At 35.8% G+C, this 20535-nt stretch overlaps 1 protein-coding gene across 7 annotated transcripts in view; it reads left to right on the top strand.

Annotated features, from left to right (window-relative positions):
- Window positions 1-20535, top strand: part of LOC109545460 (octopamine receptor beta-2R) — a 68798-nt gene that overhangs the window by 28232 nt on the left and 20031 nt on the right. For 5 of the 7 annotated variants that reach the window (XM_048667002.1, XM_048666999.1, XM_048667003.1 and 2 more), the window contains one exon: window positions 14210-14256. The exons of the other annotated variants lie outside the window; for them this stretch is intronic. The gene's annotated coding sequence lies outside the window, so the exon portion shown is untranslated. The remainder of the gene's footprint in view (window positions 1-14209; window positions 14257-20535) is intronic. 7 annotated transcript variants of the gene reach the window in all.

Genomic DNA, 20535 nt, shown 5'->3' with positions numbered 1-20535 from the left:
GTGCCTGGAAACATCAGCTTCAATGGAAAAGTTTACACTTTCTGTTGTTGTTGTTTCCTCGCGAGGGAATTAAATAAAGGCACCAGCATCCTAACAACGAAACACATACAAGCAAAATTTAACCATCTCGTTAAGTTTAAGTAACTTATCGGCTTAAATTACATGCATTTAACGGGGCGATTCGATTGGTTCGGTGCAACGAAGCGCTTTACGATTTATCCTTGATATATGCAGGTTAAGAGGCTATTATCTCTAATAGAATAAGTTTCGTAATATCGTTATTGAGGCGTCTGCTTAAGAGAACAGAAGCACGAGAAATTCACCTAAAATGTATTCAAATCGACTCTAATAGGAAGCACGAGGTGAAAATGGGATATAAAGTGAAAATGATTTTTTTCTATGTTTTTCTCACTAAAATGCTCAATTTTCGGCACCGTTTTGTTGTAAAGTGCCAGATAATTGATGGTAATTGCATGTAACCACGTGCGATTGGTGACCGTCATTTTTTGCGGTTTCTTACGCATTTTGTGTAGTGAATTTGCAATTTTCAGTTCACTTTCACTTGTTTTTGTCCCATTTGCTGGGTTTGTCAGGTTGCCAGTTCTCCGAATATGCCAAAGGAAGCACTTTGGATGAATCAGATTTTTTATTTAGTCCTGAGCTTTTTAGTTTGAGTCATTTATTTAGAAGTGTTTGCTGTAGTTGGCGCAAATTCAGGCGAAAGAGATGRTTTTAACCTCAGGCAATGGATCAAAGCGAAAATAGGACAGRAAGTGCAGCAGASCAAACTAAAAAATATTACAACMWGTRCTAACAAATGCAAAGTATTCTGAGGCAGACTGCAAAGTATTGTTAAAGAGAAAATGTTTTTTCTCCGCAAAGGATTGGGGAAGAAGCATCGGAAATGGACCAGAAGGTGAAGCACGAAACAGAAATCGAAAAACATGTCATTTCAAGTGCTAACTGTTCTGAAGCAGATGCTGCAAATGATTATAACAGAGTAGAATATTTACATGAAGAAACGGGTCAAAGGAAGAAGCATTAGAGAAAACGGTCGAAGTGCAAAATCACATAAAGCAGGAGCTGCAAATGAATGTTAGAAACATAATCGTGCTCTAGAAAACGGACAACAGAACACAAAGCAAATATGAGTCTACATAATTACAATTGCAAAGTCTCCTAAAACCGATGCTGCCAATGAATCTTAAAAAGTAGACTTTATATCCTCCACCCAGACGCAGGGCCGAAAATGTACCTTCTAATATTTGGCTTCTGTATTTATTGAAGCGCATTTGCAACAAATTTACTTTAATTTATTAATTATTCCTGCAAAACGTGTATTCAAATGAAAAGCTTTGAATAGATAGCCAGCATAAATACAAAACTAATTTAATAACATTAATTCGGAGTGAATGCAGCCTCTGTAAAATATTGTGAACATATTTGGAGTGCATTTTCGTTATTATCTCTAATTGGGTTAATATAATTTAAATTATTATGGAATGAATGCATAACTTTTCAACAGCCCCTAGACTATGCGAGTTGAATGATTGATTAATGTTAAATTCGTTGCGTTCTTTTGATAAATTGCCTTCAAATAGAGCGACGAATTCGAATGATGAACTCGCAATGAGAATTAATGAAGTTCACGTTTAGAGCCGAAATTTCTACTTTCAGCTTTTGTTGAAGTTGGTTAACCAAACTGGGAAAAATGCATTCAATTCCTCGCAGTCCAAAGCTTTTTCAGCTGGAATTGAACATTTCTTCAACGTTTTGAAACAATGGATGAACACAATTAGCACCTTCAGGCAATTCGCTTCAAATTGCCAAAACATATGTTCGTATGTGTACAATTGCTTATTTTCAGTGAGTTTTTCTAAACAACCAGTTTTCCTGCTAACAAATGTCCTGTCCAATTTGACACCGCTCTGGATAGCTGAAGCAAATTAAGTTTACTCAACGGCTTTGTATTTACCAGCTCACGTATTTTCTCAATTTATTCAGGTTAACTAACGGGGAAAGACATGAAACATGAGGGGAAACATGTTTTACAAGTTTTCTTGTTATTGGCTGCAAAGCCAAAGTAATTTTTTTCAATTTGTTGAAAAACCGAAGACAGCAGCTTCACAGTTTTTGTACAAGATTGGGTATAATGCATAACGTTCACCTTCATGAAGTTGCCTCAGTGCAGGAAAGTTAATTTGCCGGAGAATTTGAATAATTAATTTAATCAATCTACTAAGCGGCAGCCCTCTTAAAACTAGACCCTGGCAATACCATCGCAAATTAATTTAACTTTAAGTGCACACTTTAAAGGATGCCAATGATTGCTGCACTTGATTTAATGGCATAATTTCAATGCGAAGATGAGGATTTTCGAGGGAGGTGAAAATGAGATTACAGTGGAGATGGACAAGATCAGAAGCAATTGACTAGTCGAAAGTGACACAAATTTTAACTTGTGAATAACTCCGAATTGGTCAGCGTCAATTCAAGCGCTAAAAAAACAACCGATCGCTTAGACCGGCGGAAAAAATCCAGATTAACTATCTCTGAAGCAAAGCGCTTTAGCAACGCATTTCGACTGCATAGAAGTGCTTGCTTGCAATAACCATTCTAGCTGCCAGACTTAAGCACCACATCTGCTAGTTAAGAACGTGCCTAATCGCACACCTGTGCTTTGCCCCCTTATGCTGTCTGATTTATGTTATTTTCAGCTCAGTTACGGTTATCGTCTCAAAAATATATATAGGGACCGAAAAGCTTTTATGGGGCACTTTTATACTTGCTTCAGTTTGGAAGACAGAGATTAGCCAATTCGTTGCGAATATCAATTGGTTTTGAAAACATGAAACCGCTTCAAGCGGGTAGAACTTACGTACTTACTGAATCTAGCAATCTGCGTTGCAAAGTAAAATTCGCAAGCGTGTTTTTGTGCTCATTTGATTGGTTCCGATGTAAGAAGCTTTGCGATATACGTATATAAAGTTTTTGGGTCTGTAGTAAGGAAGATATCGTCGGTTAACAGTTGTGACCGAGCAAAATGCACATAAAATGCCGATTATTTCGGATTTGAAAGTTGGGGCTGGTTTTTTAATGAACTTGTTGCATTCCTCGAATCTTTCTGATGAAAACGATGTCAAATTTGAGGCATTTTGAAGGATTTTAGATTTTTCGAAAAAATCGACCCTCCCCCCTTATGAAAATTTCGGTCAAAAATCAAAATTTTACAACCGGGTTTTTTTCTCTCATTAGATTGTTTCCAATGTAAGAAGCTTCCCGATATACATATATAAAGTTTTGGGTCTGTAATGAGGAAAATATCGTGGACTAAAAGTCGTGACCGCTCAAAAATGGCTCAAAAAAGACAGAAAATATCGATTATTTCGGATTTGAAAGATGGGGCTGATTTTTTTTGGACTTGGCATTCCTCGCATCTTTCTGATGAAAATAAAGTCAAACCCGAGGCATTTTGGTGAATTTTAATTTTTTTTAAAAAATCGACCCTGCCCCTTATGAAAATTTGGGTCAAAAATCAAAATTTTACAACCGGATTTTTTGCTCTTCTTGGATCGTTTCCGATGTAAGAAGCTTTTTAATATACATATATAAAGTTTTTGGGTCTGTAATTAGGAAAATATGGTGAATTGAAAGTCGTGACCGCGCAAAAACGACTCAAAACGGACAAAAAATATCGATTATTTCGGATTTGAAAGTTGCGGCTTATGTTTCAATGAACTTGTTGCATTCCTCTCATCTTTCTGATGAAAATGATGTCAAATTCTAGGCATTTTGAGAGATTTTATGTTTTTAGAAAAAATCGACCCTCCACTTTATGAAAATTTCGGTCAAAAATCAAAATTTTACAACCCGGTTTTTTGCTCTCATTATATTGCTTTCGATGTAAGAAGCTTCCTAATATACAAATATAAAGTTTTTGGGTCTGCAATAAGGAAAATATCGCTGATTAAAAGTCGTAACCGCCCAAAAACGACTCCGCAAGGACAGAAAATATCGATTATTTCGCATTTTGAAGTTGGTGCTGATTTTTCAATAAACTTGCTGCATTTCTCGCATCTGCCTGATGAAAATGATGTCAAATTCGAGGCATTTTTTGGGAAAAATCGACCATTTATCCTTGGAAAAATTTCGATAAAAAATCCCAATTTTACAAGCGTTTTACAAGTTTCATGCGCTCATTGTGTTGTTTCCGACGTAAAACGCTTTAAATAAGTTTCTGYCTCTGAAAGAAGACAAATATCATACAAAATGGACAAAAAATATCGATTATTTTCGATCTAAGTTTCTAGCACATTTCTGAACTGAGCTCGTTGCARTCCTCGCTCCTCTCTTACGCGMTTGCCAAGAGCCACGCTAAAAAGCGAATTATAAAAAATTGTGGAAACAGTCAGACTTTTTTGCCGACCGATTCAAACGCGAGATTAAACTAATCTGATTGCACAGCCGATTAACCTGGCAAAGGTCAGAGCATTCGGTTTGGCCACGTGCTATTCTTGGATACAACAAAGCATTCGCTCTGCATGCAATGGAGCTCGTATTGGAAATACATTGGCGTGACTTTATGGAAGGAGGAATGTGCCTGTTTCAGGAAAATTCATTTCAAATTTGCATTTTTTCGGATTTGCATGGCAAGACGAAAAAATGCCGCATGGAAATGGGCAACAGTGAATAGACCAGAAAGTCCAACTAACGTGATAACTATCAGGAATTTTTCAATCAATAAATTTGAATTACGCGTTGAAACGCTTGGAAAAAATGAATTCCAGCAAGTGCAATAAAATTTAATTGTATACCGAAGCGGCTACTTAGCATGATGTGTAATTATCAATTATTTGTGGCAATTAACAAATTTCTGTATGCGTAGACATTGTTCGCTCAACGGTGGTTGGAAATTGTTAATTAACTTCGACTTCACATCATCATGCATGTCCGTATCGCAAACACTCATTTACATTATTGGTGCTTGTTCTCGCAAATTATATCTATGACTTGATGATCATTTTCTATTAGTTAGTCTTAATTTGAATCGGAAACAGACTATGGGTGTTTTCATTAGCACGACCAGGATTAGACGTGTTTTATTCTCAATTGCTACTAATTATCAATTAAGCAGTATTTTCTAGCCATTCTTATGCACTTTAATTTAGAGGTTCTGAAATAGTTGAGACTGAAACATCAGCAAAACCCATTAAGAAACTAAAAACAAACTTGGCTGCACGAAATTGATTTGGAGTCATAAAATAACAAAAAACCGGCGCAAACCGCAATAATTAAAGTATTTTTAAATGAACTGAACTTGTCTTCGCTGCTCGTTAGAGCTCGCTTCGCAGCGAAATAAATTAAAAAAGAGGATTGTGGAAACGAATCCCGTTCCTTAAAGAGTTTGCTTTAAAACCCTATACTTTCTACTCTAAGTCGTCTGAAACTGGGCAGTTTATCAGAGTTTGTTCGTGTACATGACCGTTCCAACTATATCTCACTGCTGTAGAAAATGTTCAAACAGTCGAGTTAACTTTAACAAAATCGCAACAACTTTTAACAGTTTCGATTCAGCAAAGGGCATTTCTACGTGGAAAATCTCTAGTTTCATTGCATTTGAAAAGTTGCTGTTGGGGATATTTAATTGCGGTACAGTTTGCTTGAAACTTAGGGCGAATGTTGAGTAAGTGTTACTTATTCGCGTTGTGAATTCTGGGAATCAATAATGCTAATTAGTTTGCTATTAAGTTGGGAAATAGTCATAAACAAGCCATAAATAATGACAGCGGTAATTAGTGAAGAATATTGCAATGAGGTGATTATGAGTCAAATGTTTATTACACCCCTAGAGGTATAAAGTGTTATTGCTTGTGTGGGCGATGGGGATTTTATGAAAATTACTAGCCGAGTGTGGTTATTAATGATCGTAACATGGTCGATAGCAGAAACTGAGTTTATGTATTACTAATTTCTTTCCTACTCTCTTGCTAGCCTGCAGACTTGTTTCAGGCAGGAATAATTTCCTTTCAAAGTTCCTTTATTTAATAGACTTTATAAGAATAGACCTCTTCATCGACTTCAATATACCCCAAGAATTAATCCCCATCAGGGCTCTAAATAATTGTAGATTCGCAAGTGAAATTGAATTTAAACTTCTTTCCAACTAACAGACTTCGTTCTATCCGGCCAGCCAGTAACAAATTGATTTAGATTTTCATTTATAAATGGCATTTCTATCAAGATTTCCTCAGCGCATCCAATTAATGTTTGTCCATTTTCTTCGCGTCGACTGATTTAAATATTTAATTAGTTCCGTGTGAAACTATTGACTTGTTTAATCCCATTAGCGGCTGCTGCTGAAGAAACCCATAACACTCACTAATGGTAAGGTAATATGAAATAAATAAAAAATAAAATAATAATTTTATGGATAGATAAGCCACTAAAGTGCGTCACAGCAACAATAACAATTTCGAACAGTGTATTGCATGTTACAAAGCTGGGCCATTATATCAATTAGGTATTGATTCTGATGGTAACAAGAAGTGGATGAATATTTTATTAATGTCCGCAGACATTTGTAATGTTTATTTCAGTGCAGCAATTTCTCTTAGATAACTTGGGGTATTCTTGTGGAACATTAATCCGCAAGAAACAAGAAAAAGGCCACTCGCAGTAATCCGGGCCGCTTATTAGGAACACAAAGTGTCACCCTTTGGAATCTTCCTTGCCTAATCTCTTAATCCGCGTCTTTGTGGATCTTTTGTCGTATTTTTGCGCTTATAAATCTGCGGGCGAACGCAGTGATTAGCAAATATTTAAAAAGCTTCGCCCCGACAAGCAAGGCCAATTGATAAATCTACTGGCAATAACTGAATATGTACTTTCAATAGGCTTAGTTAGTTTGGGTGGAGGCTGAAAAAGCTAATTAGCCAGTCTATTGACTTTCAATCAACTTGCAAATTCAGCTTTTTGCTCAGTCCTCTCATGTCCTCCGGTAGGGAAGAGTAATAAACTTCCAAGTGTCGCTAAGTAGAAGGTAACAAAGTGCATACTTAATATAATTAGTGCGCTTCTTGCAACTTAATGACAACCAAAATGATGGCTTTAATATCCTTCTAGAGCCTCTGCTGTGTAATAACGTTTGCTCAAGTTGAACTTGCAAAATCTTCTGGCATTTTTAATTAAAAAAATTTGCATTTAAGGGCCGCTGGGTTTTTGCATGCACCCGATGAAAATGCGAAACAATCTCGACCTTTCATATGCAATAAATTATTTTCCTCAGATAGTCACCGAGGAAAACTTCTCCATCGGGCAGGAAATATCGAAGTCTGAAAGTTTCATTTTGACTCGGTGCAGATATCATAATGCCATTTTTATCCCTTGGTCGTTATATTTTCCTTTTTCGTCAGGATTTCTCGATTTGCCCGTCTTTTCCCAACGGTTATCTTTATCATAAAATCACTCGGGAGCCCAGCGGGAAATATCCGTTTCCGAAACGGTAATATTGGGACAGGCTCGTTTTTCTTGACTCGGGCTCTTCTCAAACTTACCTCGAGTTAAGAAAGCTTGAAACTAGTGCTAATTGGCTTTTGACGATTTTTGCTTCAAATTAGTCGCATTCTCTGAATGGGAAATCGATAGGTTTCTTTAGCCAAAATTTTATTTTAAAACCACTGCGTTTTCTTGTTGTTTTGTACTTTTCTTTCAATTGAATTAATGACCGACTTTGGGAAAAATTCATTTAGAAAACGCCCGCTCAAAAATTTATTTATTTCTTGTTTCCTTTTAATCTATTTTCCGAATCGGCAACTGATGCACAAAAAAACTTAAGTTGGTCAAGAAGCTGTTTACTCTGTAAAGTTTTAATTTATTATTTTGGCCTTTTTCTTCGCCTCGTCTATTCGAGAGTTTCATTTATTGTTTACAAAACTTTTCATTACTTGGGCAATATTTCCATTTTGAATGATTAAAGCACCTCTACAAAAGTTCATAACTTGTGCACATATGACACACATTTATTGATATTTTGCTATAACATTTTCAAATAATTGAAATCGATAAACATAAGGTTCGGAACTTTATAAATTCCTGCTAATCTGAACGGGAGTTTTTACAGTTTTGGGTGTTTGGCGCTATCAGGTATGCTGCTTTTTACGTTCCGTCTTTGTATCCTTCATCGATGTGAAAATAAAATCCTGGTTTTTTAGATTGCCGACCTGCGGATGCCTAAACAAATACGGCGAAACGTTTGCAATAAAAAACCAGGTTTTTGTTTTTAATAAATGCAAATGCAAAACGCTCTGTATGAAGTGGAAAAAGTTTTGGCAAACCGGGGATTGCTTGGATGAATACGGAAAAACGTTGGCAATTTTATAAAATTGGCTTATACATAATTTGAAAAATGACGATCAAAAGTACATCAAACTATTCTAAGTAGTTTATAGATCTGGAATGTTTTACAGGAATAATTTGTTGTTGCTTTTGTTTGCAGCCTTTTGGTTGCTTTCTTGAGTTTCATCAGCATTTCTGATGGTTTAGAGTCATTTGCAAAACGACGCCATCGTTGCCAGAATTTCCATTTTATTACAATTTCTTGCGGAAAAACAACGATATTCGGTCGTTATTTCAAATGGGCCGTCTTTATATGAAAGGCCCAAGATTTACTGCAATATATTTTGCCTTGGGTTTCAAGTCCTCCGAACTTGAATCGGAAATGTATCTTTCCAGGCAAACTTGAAGTTGTTGAACTTTTCTTCTAGTCAGTGTTTAAATAATTTATGGCAAGTTCTGTTAACATTCATAGAAGCAATGGACACAAAGTGATTCCGAAAGGTTCGATTTGTTTCTGGCAAACATTTTAAAAATCCATTTCCTTAACATTTGATAATCCAGACAGGCCTACTTATTCACTTCCCAACTTATCACTGTTTGCGTTTTTAACCCCAGAAATGCTTATGGATTTTTCAATCCCTCAGAACTTCTACTTTGGGGTTTTGCCAGGAGAATTAATAAATAATATGTACAACTAACCGCTTCCAAAACTCATATATTTTCCCTCTTCATTCTGGATGTATATTTAGCCCATTGTTTTATATTTATTTAGCCTTTTCACCCGTTAGCCATAACGAGTACCTTTGAAGGCAATAAAAGCCCCCTGCTCTCATGGAATTGTAGTTATTCACATATTCGTTTTGTTCCGTTTAAAAAAAAAACGCGTTTATGGCCAATTTCCATTGGTTATTGCCGATAGTGTTTTTTGATTCATGATGTAGTTTAGTATTTTTAGTGTCCAAAAATATTTCGGGTTTTTCAGGAAGCTCCTGATAAACGTGATTTATGTGTGGTACAAGTACAGATTTTTAAAGCTATTGTTAGTCGAACAAATGCATTCAAAAGTGTATAATTTTGAATGTGCAAACTATTTTCAAGTTATTTATGTTGTGGCAAACGGTGCAAAGTTTTCACTACCTGGAGCTTATAGCAGAAAAGTTGCAGGTCAATCCCACCTATAGTGTTCCTGCTAAAATCACCAAACTTTCGAATTCCCTGGAATGGTTGTCTCTAAACAGAAATTCTTTGCCAATTTTCCCGAGAAACTTCCAGCTTCCAATTTCCAGCAAATGATATTTTTTGCGCTTAATCTGTGACCGATAATTATTTGGATTCGCGTAATGCTGACAGGATTCCGAATCATATAAAACGCGATTTTCTTTCTGCTGAAACCGATCGTAAAGTTTACAACGAAATATCTTCGGATAAAATGATGGTTTACTGCTTATTTACGATTGTGTGGGAAAAAATCTCAAGGCGGCTGGAACTTTTGTTTTATCTAAAATTAGATCTTCCCCTTTTATGGTGTTACGGGTGGTCGTAAATTTTTTACTGTTATAAGTCAACTCGAAAATAGTGTGGAACAGATGAATCGTCTGGTTTAACTGGTTTTGGATAACGTCGAGTAAGAAATTTGTAACTGAAAATGTGCCGATTCAGAGTCGAACTTGTTTGCTTCAAGTTACTTACTGAAGCCCGACAAAATAATTTTAGTCGTTGCCCCGTAGAAATTTCCAGACTCATAAATATTGTTCATGATAAAAGCGATTTAATGAAATGTCTTTAAGTAACCCGTTAACAATAAAAGCCGAAGAGCTCTGCTCTCCGATTTAAGTGGAACATCTCTACTTTTAACAGACAACGTTTAGACGTTAATATTTCTGAGTTATTTCGTTAAAATATTAGACTGTGCGACTTTGATTGATCATTCGTGACTTTACAGATATTACCGAGGCAGAGGAATGGGAATTATAATGAAAATGTTTGACGACGTGAAATAATTACGTTTATATGAATAGTTGTAGATACAAATCGAGTTCAATTAGTTGCTTTCATTGAAACATTTGCAAGATTGAAGTCGGGTTTAGTCATCATTAGCCAATCAGCCCACGCGTTATAATCAATTTAATAATATTCAGCTTCTAAAATTTAGCAATTTTATTAAAGGAAGTTTAGCATCACGCGACGCTAATGTATTTAAAAAGTGGGCAAAGCAGACGACAACGTCTTTAACGTGATAAATTGATTTTTTTAACTACTCAGCTCACTTTGGGAAATTTTAATAAAATTACCTTTGTGCTTGGGTCTTTGCGTTAGAAGATCGGGTAATTCTTCTTGCAGGTGTACGAGAACGGCCTGCACGCTAAATAGGGCTTGATGGTGGCAACTGAAAGCACGTAAAACACGTATTTTGAACGAATTCAATCCAAAACCGTATATTCCGACCGCTCACGTTTATTGCTTTCTCGAATTCGGGAAAAAATCCTTAAAGGCATACGGCACGATATGGGCGGAATACATATTCGGGGAAAATAAATTTTTCATTTCTAAATAAGTTAAATTATCGAGAAGAGGCATGTATTTTTTCAAGGGGGATCATTTTACATGGCTTTTCAAATGTGAGCACCGAATTAACTTTTTACTTGATGGTTGTCACAATTTATGCAAGTATGATACGCACCGATTTATATTTTTGAAATTTTTTAAGTGTAATTTAAAACGGATGTTTTATTTGTTGTTTTATTCAATAGACCTGGCTAACGATTTTTAGAAAATAGTTCACTCAAAAAATGCTAATATTTTCTTACAATGAATTTTTCAATTCCACTTTATACTATTCTTAGGTTTGAAGTTTCTTTCGCCAGTAATATCATAGCTCTTTTAAAGCGGGAAAAGAAATCAAATCGCCTTTTTCTTTCCATTGATTGTGTAGAAAACTTGTTAGTTCTTTCATTATGACGACTTAAATATAACTTTTCCAACTGCGATCGATTAATTTAATGTTTCGGCCGTTGGTATTCATAATTTATAGGGATATGACACACCTCAATTTTTTCAATAAAATTTTCGATTGATTTAAATATGGTTTTAGTAGTAAATAGAAATTTTGGTAACTACTCGAATTTATGCCGGACCGATGACTAGACATATTTCCAATTAATACAGAATGTTTTGCTATGAAAAATATTCGCTGACTAAATAACGCAGTGGAATAACACAAAAACAAATAATTGTTTTCCAAAATTGCCGGCGTTTCGACGTGTTTAATTAGTTAATGCACTCCTAAGTAAATGCAGAACGTCGGCAACTTTAAAAAAGGGTTTGGTTTTGCGCCAGATCCAATTATCACATCACTCATTTAGTGAATGATTTTAAAAATTATTGGGAGCAGAAATTCTTATATAAAATTTGAAGAGCAATTTTGCAGATTGTTTGCATTTTTTATTTAAAATTTATACTGAACATCTTGCAATGGAATATTATTAAACACTTGTTCCGCTTTTTACCATCCTTATCTGATGGCAAAGCCAGAATTCATGTTTTACTTGAACGTCTTCACAATTGAAGCGTGTATTATACACACACATTTATCTTTCTATTAATATCTGAAGTCAATAAAACTGTTTTTCTTTAACCAGTTTTGCTGATTTGTCTCGAATAACAATGGAAGTTTATTTATTTTCTAGCCAGTCTTTTGCAATTTAATGTTCTAAACTGCATGCATTAATTGGAAAATTGCAATGCTGTTTGCAACGTTTGCAGAAATATTAATGCTGAACTTAGTATGAATGAGTCCAAACCGTCGACAATTTTCAAAAATGGGTTCTTGTCTTGACACCGGTCAAATATTTGCATAATTCTGCTTGTGCATTATTTGTAAAATTACTATTGGTCGAAATTATTTAAGAACTTATCTAAAATTGCAACTATAAACGAAAAAAAATATAATTTTTTAGATGTCGTAATTTTTAAATTGTTTTATATTTTGTACAGTATGTTTTGCAATTGAAGATGAATAAATAGAAACTCGGCTCTTTACAATCCTTGTCGGATAGCGAATATATTATTATATTTTTTCAACGGATCCACAATTTTTGCGTATATGATACACACGGAATTTTATTGCCCGATAAAAATATCAAATGAATAGAGCCGTTTTTCTCTAACGAATGTCCGAAATTTTATTTATCAGTTTGGACATTACTAGGTTCAAATTCTGAATAAGTTAAATTATCTAAAGTGGATTGCAATTTTTGCAGGAAAATTCCTGGCAAGCTTAGTTTGGATACGTTTTGAAGTAAAAGTTGAAAATTTCATTTGCTTCGCAACTTATGCATATATGACAGACCTTTATTGATATTTACCATAACGCTTGCAGCTTGAGGTATACATTTTTGGTCATTTTTAGGAATTTAAAATGCACATTTCACCACCCTATACAGGATGTTTCGCATCTGAAACCCTCCTACTAAGGCTGCGACTCACGATATTTTTCCATATGTTTCCTGTCCGACTAAAAATTGTTTATTGACCATCCTACTCCTATTGATTTGGAGCGTGGAAGCCACCGGTGTCCCTCGATTGCTCTTATTATTATCCTTATATATCGACTTCAATACTATTCAAGTAACAAACTGGCGTTCTGTGACAACGAAAATCCTCTTCGGTTTTATAAGCGCATTTCCCTACGTTTCGCTGCAACGTTAATAAATAACAATGCTAGTCACGTCGAGCTTTTGCAGGAAGTAGGTTGCAGCTTTGATAATTTACTCCGCATGGCCATAGAAAATGCCACCGGCACTCGATGATAGGCCTCGCATAGGAATGCCGATGTACATGGAAGATTCCTGGAGAAATTTTCTGTCAGCAAGCAGTTTAGTCAGGCGACACGTTGAAATTAGGAGGAAAATCGAAAAAATGCCTGCGGCTAGTTGAAATACTGGCTATATTTCTAACATGACAGCGTGCTCCTGATCGCTCTTCTGCTGCTTTCCATACTAAATATCCAGACAGATTTATGGCGCTTTGGGTTCCACGGTAACTGATGGCTCGGACTACCGAAGCATTAAAAATGCACCATGCTTGATGTGGAAGCATTATTCATTCCTCAGCGTCCTTTTAGCTTTAAACTGTATTCCACGTTGATCCCAATGGATTTTATTACCAGAATATGCTGTTAAAAACCCCCCCGATCTCAAACTCCAATTTCAATTAGATTTCTAGCAAACGTTCACTGTAAGCCATAGACTTGCGCGGAATCATTAAAGACGAACTGAATTTTAAATGCCTTTGAACTTTGGATCTGGCCTAATGGAAAATGGAAATGGGAGAATGGATAAATTGTCCAGAATATGGGGATTAGGGAGATAAGTTTAATTTATCGCGCACTTTTCCTTCGAATTGTCTGAGGACAAGCCAATTTGGTTCAGTAATGAACCGAATATACCAAGAGGGGCCTTTAAAATACGTCTCATTTAATCAAGATTGTATATTTGTTTCTAAGCTTCCGCTTTATCAGCGAAGCAACAAAAGGTATTTTATTGAGTCGCTGGCACATATTCGAAGCAGAAAATTGGATTGTTCAATTGGAAACTTCTTAAGTGGCAAAAATATGATCTTCCATTAGAGATCCACGAAGCGAATCAGCCTTGGCAAAAAGTTTCCCACTTGCCAGTGCTGTCGATAAAACACACAATCTAATAAATGCTTAATGGAAAGCTTCCAGAACACCGTTTGTAATGCACGCAACAAAGAAAGAAACAATATTCTAGCAGTTTTTTTCTGCCAATCTCCTAGAAAAGTTTATTCACTTCTGTTTACCCAAAAGTAGTTGGCTGCAGTTGAAAGTGTTTAGTTAAAATTTATTTTTTTCCAGGTGGTGATTCTGACTGAACCGCTTTGAGGGAATGAGAAAGTCAAAAGGTAAGAGGATGCTTTTATGGTCCAATAAAATTATTTATAGCGCGTTAAACGCGAAGCAATCAATTTCATTGAGCAACTGTGCGTATTTTAATTTTACTACCACTTTAATGGTTTTTTTTGAGTAGCTTCTTAAAGCTTTAAATCAATAAATCATCAATTAAACTGGAAGCATGAAGCAAGTTTTGCCATCATTTTATTCATTTTTGCAAGTAATGTGGATTAAGCCCAAAGACACCAATTTTCGAAAAACGCACGTTCCGTATTAAATAACAAAAGGCTTCGCTTTATATAAAAGTCTCATCTTGATAATGCGCTTTAAAATACATTTTATGTAATGCATTTTTTGAGTCGCAGCAGCATTATTTGCCCGCTGCTTGGTATCAGGTGTCTCCAGTGCAGCTCAAAAGATATTCTTATTGTTCGGCGCTAAAATGGTTTGTTTAGGGCCCAATTTGCTTTTCCGCTATAAACATGGATTCTCATTATTTCGGCAAACTTCCACTGTGCTTATATTCTCGCTGATACCAACTAGTGTATTTGGGAAAATGCTTCAATTTGGATACGATCATGGAGCGAACTCCCGAAAAATCGAGCCATTTTCAAAGTGCTAGGAGTAAGTTATCGCAAAAGCTAAATGGATAGAGTTTATCCCGGAAACATTTAATATAGGCCAGAGGGTTTTACGAGCACTAAGCCCTTAATGTACAGCGCTGTTTTCGGCAAATTAATGTGCTCAAAAGTGGCGTAAATTTATAAATTGGATTAAAATGTGTTTGCTTTGGACGCACAAATTTGCGTTCCTCGAGTCGCATGTAAAACGCCGCTGGGCTTAAACAAATGCATTTGCTGAACAGCAGCTGTTTTAAACCATATCAAACCCTCAAAGCCATGTAATTAGTTTAAATTAGTTTGATGAAGCCAAACCAAAATCTCCCAAGGAACTATTAGGAACACTTTCAAAACCTTCAAAATAACTTACGCTGTTGGTGCAAAGCGAATCTATTCACTTTGCACATTTGAACCGGTTATTTTCGAAAAATTTGGTATTTTTAGCGACAAAACACTATTTCGGGCCACCGATGACAACTTTTGTGTGGATCGGGCTCGATTATTTCGCAAATAATTCCCGGCGCATAATAAAATTAAACATTTTTCATGATCTGAGGCTCAGCGAAGCGTGGATAACGGCCGTGTGTCTGTTTTCGTATAATTAATAGTTTCACTACTAAAAATAACAGTTGGAAGGTGCGTTCGTTTTTAAACAGGATTCAGTTTCGTTTTCTAATGGCTAGTTACGGAGAATTTTGCCTGAAGTCTATGATTTTCGAACATTGAACTATCCATATTCATTGCGACTTTATCCAGGAAGTATTATATTTCTTTAGTTGGGAAAACGGGATTTTTTTTCGTATTTAGGAAATTTTCATGGATTTTCAATTGTGATAGTTGACCGAATAAATGCAGTAAATCTTAGGACCAATTTTAATCAGTTTTTTTCTTCTATCATGGGCCGAAGATGGTAATTTTTTACATTTGCAAACTTTCTACTAGAAAAATAGCAATATATGCAGATTTTTCTAACGCCTTATTTATAAGACCTAAAGAGAACGTGTGGACTGCAGTTTGCTTTTGTTGTATCTCGCTCTCTAGCGATGTTGTTCAACACTGAAAAGTACTAACATTCTGCATCCAAACAAACTTAAAATTTCTAAAATCGGGTCGTTTAGAAGCTACAGCGATTTAAATGTGTACACTTAAAAAAAGTAGAAAAAATTGTTAGTGTGAGAAATTGCGCTCTCTGGCAATGTTGGTTTGCAATATGGGCTCTGGGGGATGCGACGGTAAAAAGTTCTGCTATTTAGCTTCCAAACACGGTTAAAATTATTAAAATCGAACAAGCAGTTTGCAAGTTACTGCTATTTAAATATTAACATTTGCTATGGCTTTCCCCACTTCTATCAGGGTCCGCACTATGAGCCTTGAAGAAAATTGAGGCCAAATTTGCAAAGAATTTAAATTTTCTTAAAATTTTGGTTTTTAATGTTTACTTTTCAATTGCGCTCTATTGTGATAAAATGCGAAACTTGAAAATTTCTTCGGCAGTTTTCTGATAATCATTTCTGTTAGGGAGTTTCATGCAAACACTCTTTACTTACAATTACTTAGTAAACACCCGGTATTGAACCAAGTAATTTTACAGTTGATGGTGTAAGATATTTAATATTGATGTCGTCAAACGCTTTTCTTAGAAAAACATGCAATTTTTCGTAACTGATTAGGGCCAAAATATTGTTTGTACTCTCTTTAGGCTCCAGCCTCATTTGCATCAACCCCAAACAAGTTTCTACCTCCAAACGACTGCACATCGATCAAATCTGCGAAATTCTGCCATTTTGAACTATAAAGTTCAGGCCTAACAAAAAACATCACACAAATAGGCGCCGATGACAATGTTGGCGGTTTCCTGCATAATTCCCACATTTTACCAGGAATTTATCACAGATTTTTAACGGACGTTTAAAAAACTTTTTTGCCTCCGCTCTCCATGAGTGAGGAGGCCAAACGCTCAAATATCTGAACGAGGAGTAAGCAGCTGCTGAAAATTTTACTAAATTGCTTGATGGAACCGATGCAACAAAAAGAAAAATAACCTTTGATTCATCCTGTGTTAGAAGAGTAAAAAAAGGCAAAGTTCTTGTGTGGGTGTTCAATCGAAGATTTTTCAGAAAATTGATTAATAGAGTGATAAAAAATTAATTGAGCCCGAAAGGGTTAAAGGGCGTTGGGCGCAAACAACCCTAATGGATTCTGCACTTTTTGTTGCCTAATTGTTTAATTTTCTGCGCCTGTTTGAAGCGCCACACGAATACAGACGCTAAGGTTCAATTTAAAGACGGTGAATTGGAAAAGCTCATTATATCAGCCGGAGTCTCGACCTTATTTAGTGACAGGCAGATGGTAAAAATAAAATATCCTGCAAAAACATCGATGTCATACCCTCATCACGACAAGAGTGGGCAATTTTAAATTACATAGATATACAAGTGAACGTGGTTCGCTAAATTTAGTCTCATTAAAAATTGAAGGGGCTTTTCATGGGACGTATATTTTCGATTTAAAAGGGTACATGCCGAATTATTTAGCGCCGGTGAAACATTCAATGGTGCAGGAGGGTCTCGGATCTACAAAATTAAATAAAATCAACATTGATTCAAAATGTTTCCCCGACAAACTGGTGTCGAACTCGGAAAGTCTGCTCGGCAATTTCGCATGTGTTGAAGTCCAAAAATCCAAATGAAAACAGCATGTTCTTTCTTCAAACGCAGGACCAAATTATCGATGAAAGTTGGATTTTGTTTGTTCTCGTGGGGGGTTTGGGACTGGAGTGAAACTCCTTTTAAACTCGCTGACTCGTCAGACCAAACAGTCTCAGCTGATTTGAAAACCCCAAACAGTTTGGAAGGCCAAAGATGTGAAACTGCAAACCTTGTCTGATTTCTAAAGGGCCTTAGAATGATCTCATTTCGTTGAAGATGTTAAGTAACTTGGGCCTTCCTTTAACTGCCCCCGTAAATTGAAGAGTTCCGCTCATATTTTATAAGGAAAAATCAATTTCACCCCGCAGCAAGTAACAACTCAACTTCAATTAATTGAAGTGCTTTCGCCAGCTAGACGTGCTGGTGATAATTCGAAGATACAAGTCCAATTCCGGTCGGATTCAATTTATTTTTTCTGCAAAGATTTGTTGCACAGTCTGTTCCGACGTGACCCAGTTGCTGAAAATATGACCGTTCGATTAAGTTCCGAACAGCGGAATGCCCTGAAGTCATGCCATTGCCGAACATAAATCATACTTTTTGCGCACCTCTCAAATATAAATCATAAAGCCTTTATTTATATGGATTGCGCTCCTGAGATTTATCCATTCGTGACGGTTAAGCGGATTTTGTGATTTTCAAAAGTGGACAACTAGCTGATTCAATTTTTCGGATTCAACTGCACCGCCCAATCCTGAAAGCTAATTGAGTTTCCATTTGGAAAAGTTTTCAGCAAGCTGACGCACTAGTTTCCGATCGCGCTATCGCCGAATTTTCACTTTTAATTAAATCAACACTCCGTATTTAAAATTAATTAGCTGAAAATTGGTTTACAAGTTGGAACGGTTTGGAAGTTTCACTTCGACTTGCGTTAAGTTACTGCAATGGAAATTGCAACCAAACGCATTTACTTTACCAAAGCTTTTGATGTGCCTTGAAGACGACTTCAACAGTTAAAGTTTGATGCCAGCAGCGTTCTTTTATTAGCGCATTTGGGTTTGGAGTCAAACTCCCCCTATTTTAGGGAAGTTCTTCGGACGCCACACTGGTTCAAATGCTATAAAACCCTATGGGGAGCTTTATTTGTACTCTTTCGTTTAAAAACTGAGTTCAGCCTGAAACTACTTTACAATGTAAAGCCCAGAATCTGTTTAAAAAGTTGAGCCCTTTGGGGACGACAGTGGTTCGGACGCGAAAAAATAATGTTCACATTTTTAAGGCACTTTTTCAGCATTTAGACCCCAAATCGTTTCTCGGAATGAACCCTTCGGGCACGACACTGATTGGAACACGACAGAACGCTGTCTAGAGCTTCGATTATAATTTTTCAGCATCCAACATCGTTTTAAGTGTCTATTATATCTTAAAAAGTCAAGGCAAAAGTCTCTAAAGTTGCTTCGTACATCGGCAAAACATCTGGGTTTTTCCTATCAGCTATCGAAACTATCGAGAATCAAATTTATTCCTGGGTTTCAGTCATTTATTGTCTTTATTTATTAATCAAAATACGTTTCGGTGTATTTCTCCTCCATCATCAGTTTTTCTAAGATAACAGATAGTTAAAAAAATTTGTCATTAATTTAAAAAACAACCACAGTTCGTCAACAGCCTCATCATATCACGTATTAAAACACATCACAACTGCAATACTTTAAAGCATTCTAAAATTAATTAGGCCTAACAGGTGATTAGTCAGGACAATCAAATCTGGGAAGAGACTAGAATTCTTCGTTCAGATACTTAAATATTTTTARTTACATGTGTAGCGTTGTTGCTGCTTTAAGCCTTGGCATACATTTGGAGTATTAATTTTGTCCATTTTGGACACAAGGCGAATAAAATACTGTTTATATCGATTTTTTACTTTCAGCTATTTTTTTTTGTATTCTGAGGATATTATTTTTGGTTTGCAAAATTCTTCACTATACCGGGTGTTAGTTAATATTCTATGTTTATTTCATTTAATTATAATTGATGAAATAAATATTCTATGTTTATTTCATAAATGACTGAAACCCAGGCATTAATTTTGATTATAATAACACTTACACGCAGTCAGGAGAATAAGTCAAAATAATGAATATAAATTAAAATAGTCAGGACTCCCTGAATTCCTCCAATCTATGATTTATTATCAAATGAACAGTATGGCTTTTATTGCAAGCTCTTCGAAACGAACTACTAAAAATAGTAAACAAAAATAGCTCCTTTACTCTAGAAAGACCAGTGGATCTGAACCAAATGTTTGGAATAAGGAACCAATAATAGGAATAAGAGCTTTTCAAGGGTCGTTGAGTTGCATACATTCCCTATAATATGTGTATATTTTTATATCTACTAGATTTATAAGCTACCTGTACTGGTCCACGAACAGCGATTGATTTCTCGCTGTTGATTTTACAAATTGGTATTTAAAATGTATTCTGGGCTAAGTAAATAAGTACCTAAATTTAGGGCGGAAAATGTGACCGGTCATAAAAAAATAAAATATCTCGAATAGCTCAGGATAAACAGACGATTCAAGATTCAAATTACTCTGAAGACATCAGCCTAACACCGGATACCGGCGGAATGTTTCAATTTTTGATCAAAAAAACCATGACAGTCTGTACACACCCTGAACAATAGTTCATCTGTTTGCTTATCTAACAGCGTAAATTTTGTGCAAGAACAGAACTTTGACTGGACAGAAAATTATTCAAATCCGCTGACCAACTAAGGAAATATTTACAGTCAAAAGCTAGGAAATTTGGAAAATATGCGTTAAATTTGCGGCGCAGTGTAGAAGAGTAGTGTAATGTAGAGTGTGTTGATTATGTTGATGCAAGACTGTCCATGACTTGAAAAAGTTGAGATATAAAAATAAAAATATTGAGTTTTTCTCTTTGAGACGATTTTTTTTCAATGTAAATTAAACCTAGATGCCTTTTCACGGTAGTGATATTTAGCTGGACCAAAATAG

The sequence above is a fragment of the Dendroctonus ponderosae genome, unplaced genomic scaffold (assembly GCF_020466585.1).
Source record: "Dendroctonus ponderosae isolate FM_Combo_2020 unplaced genomic scaffold, Dpon_F_20191213v2 Dpon_F_20191213_5, whole genome shotgun sequence".
NCBI classification, from domain to species: domain Eukaryota; kingdom Metazoa; phylum Arthropoda; class Insecta; order Coleoptera; family Curculionidae; genus Dendroctonus; species Dendroctonus ponderosae.
Note: the sequence above shows the minus strand (reverse complement) of the source record. Positions and strands in the feature narration are given on the sequence as shown.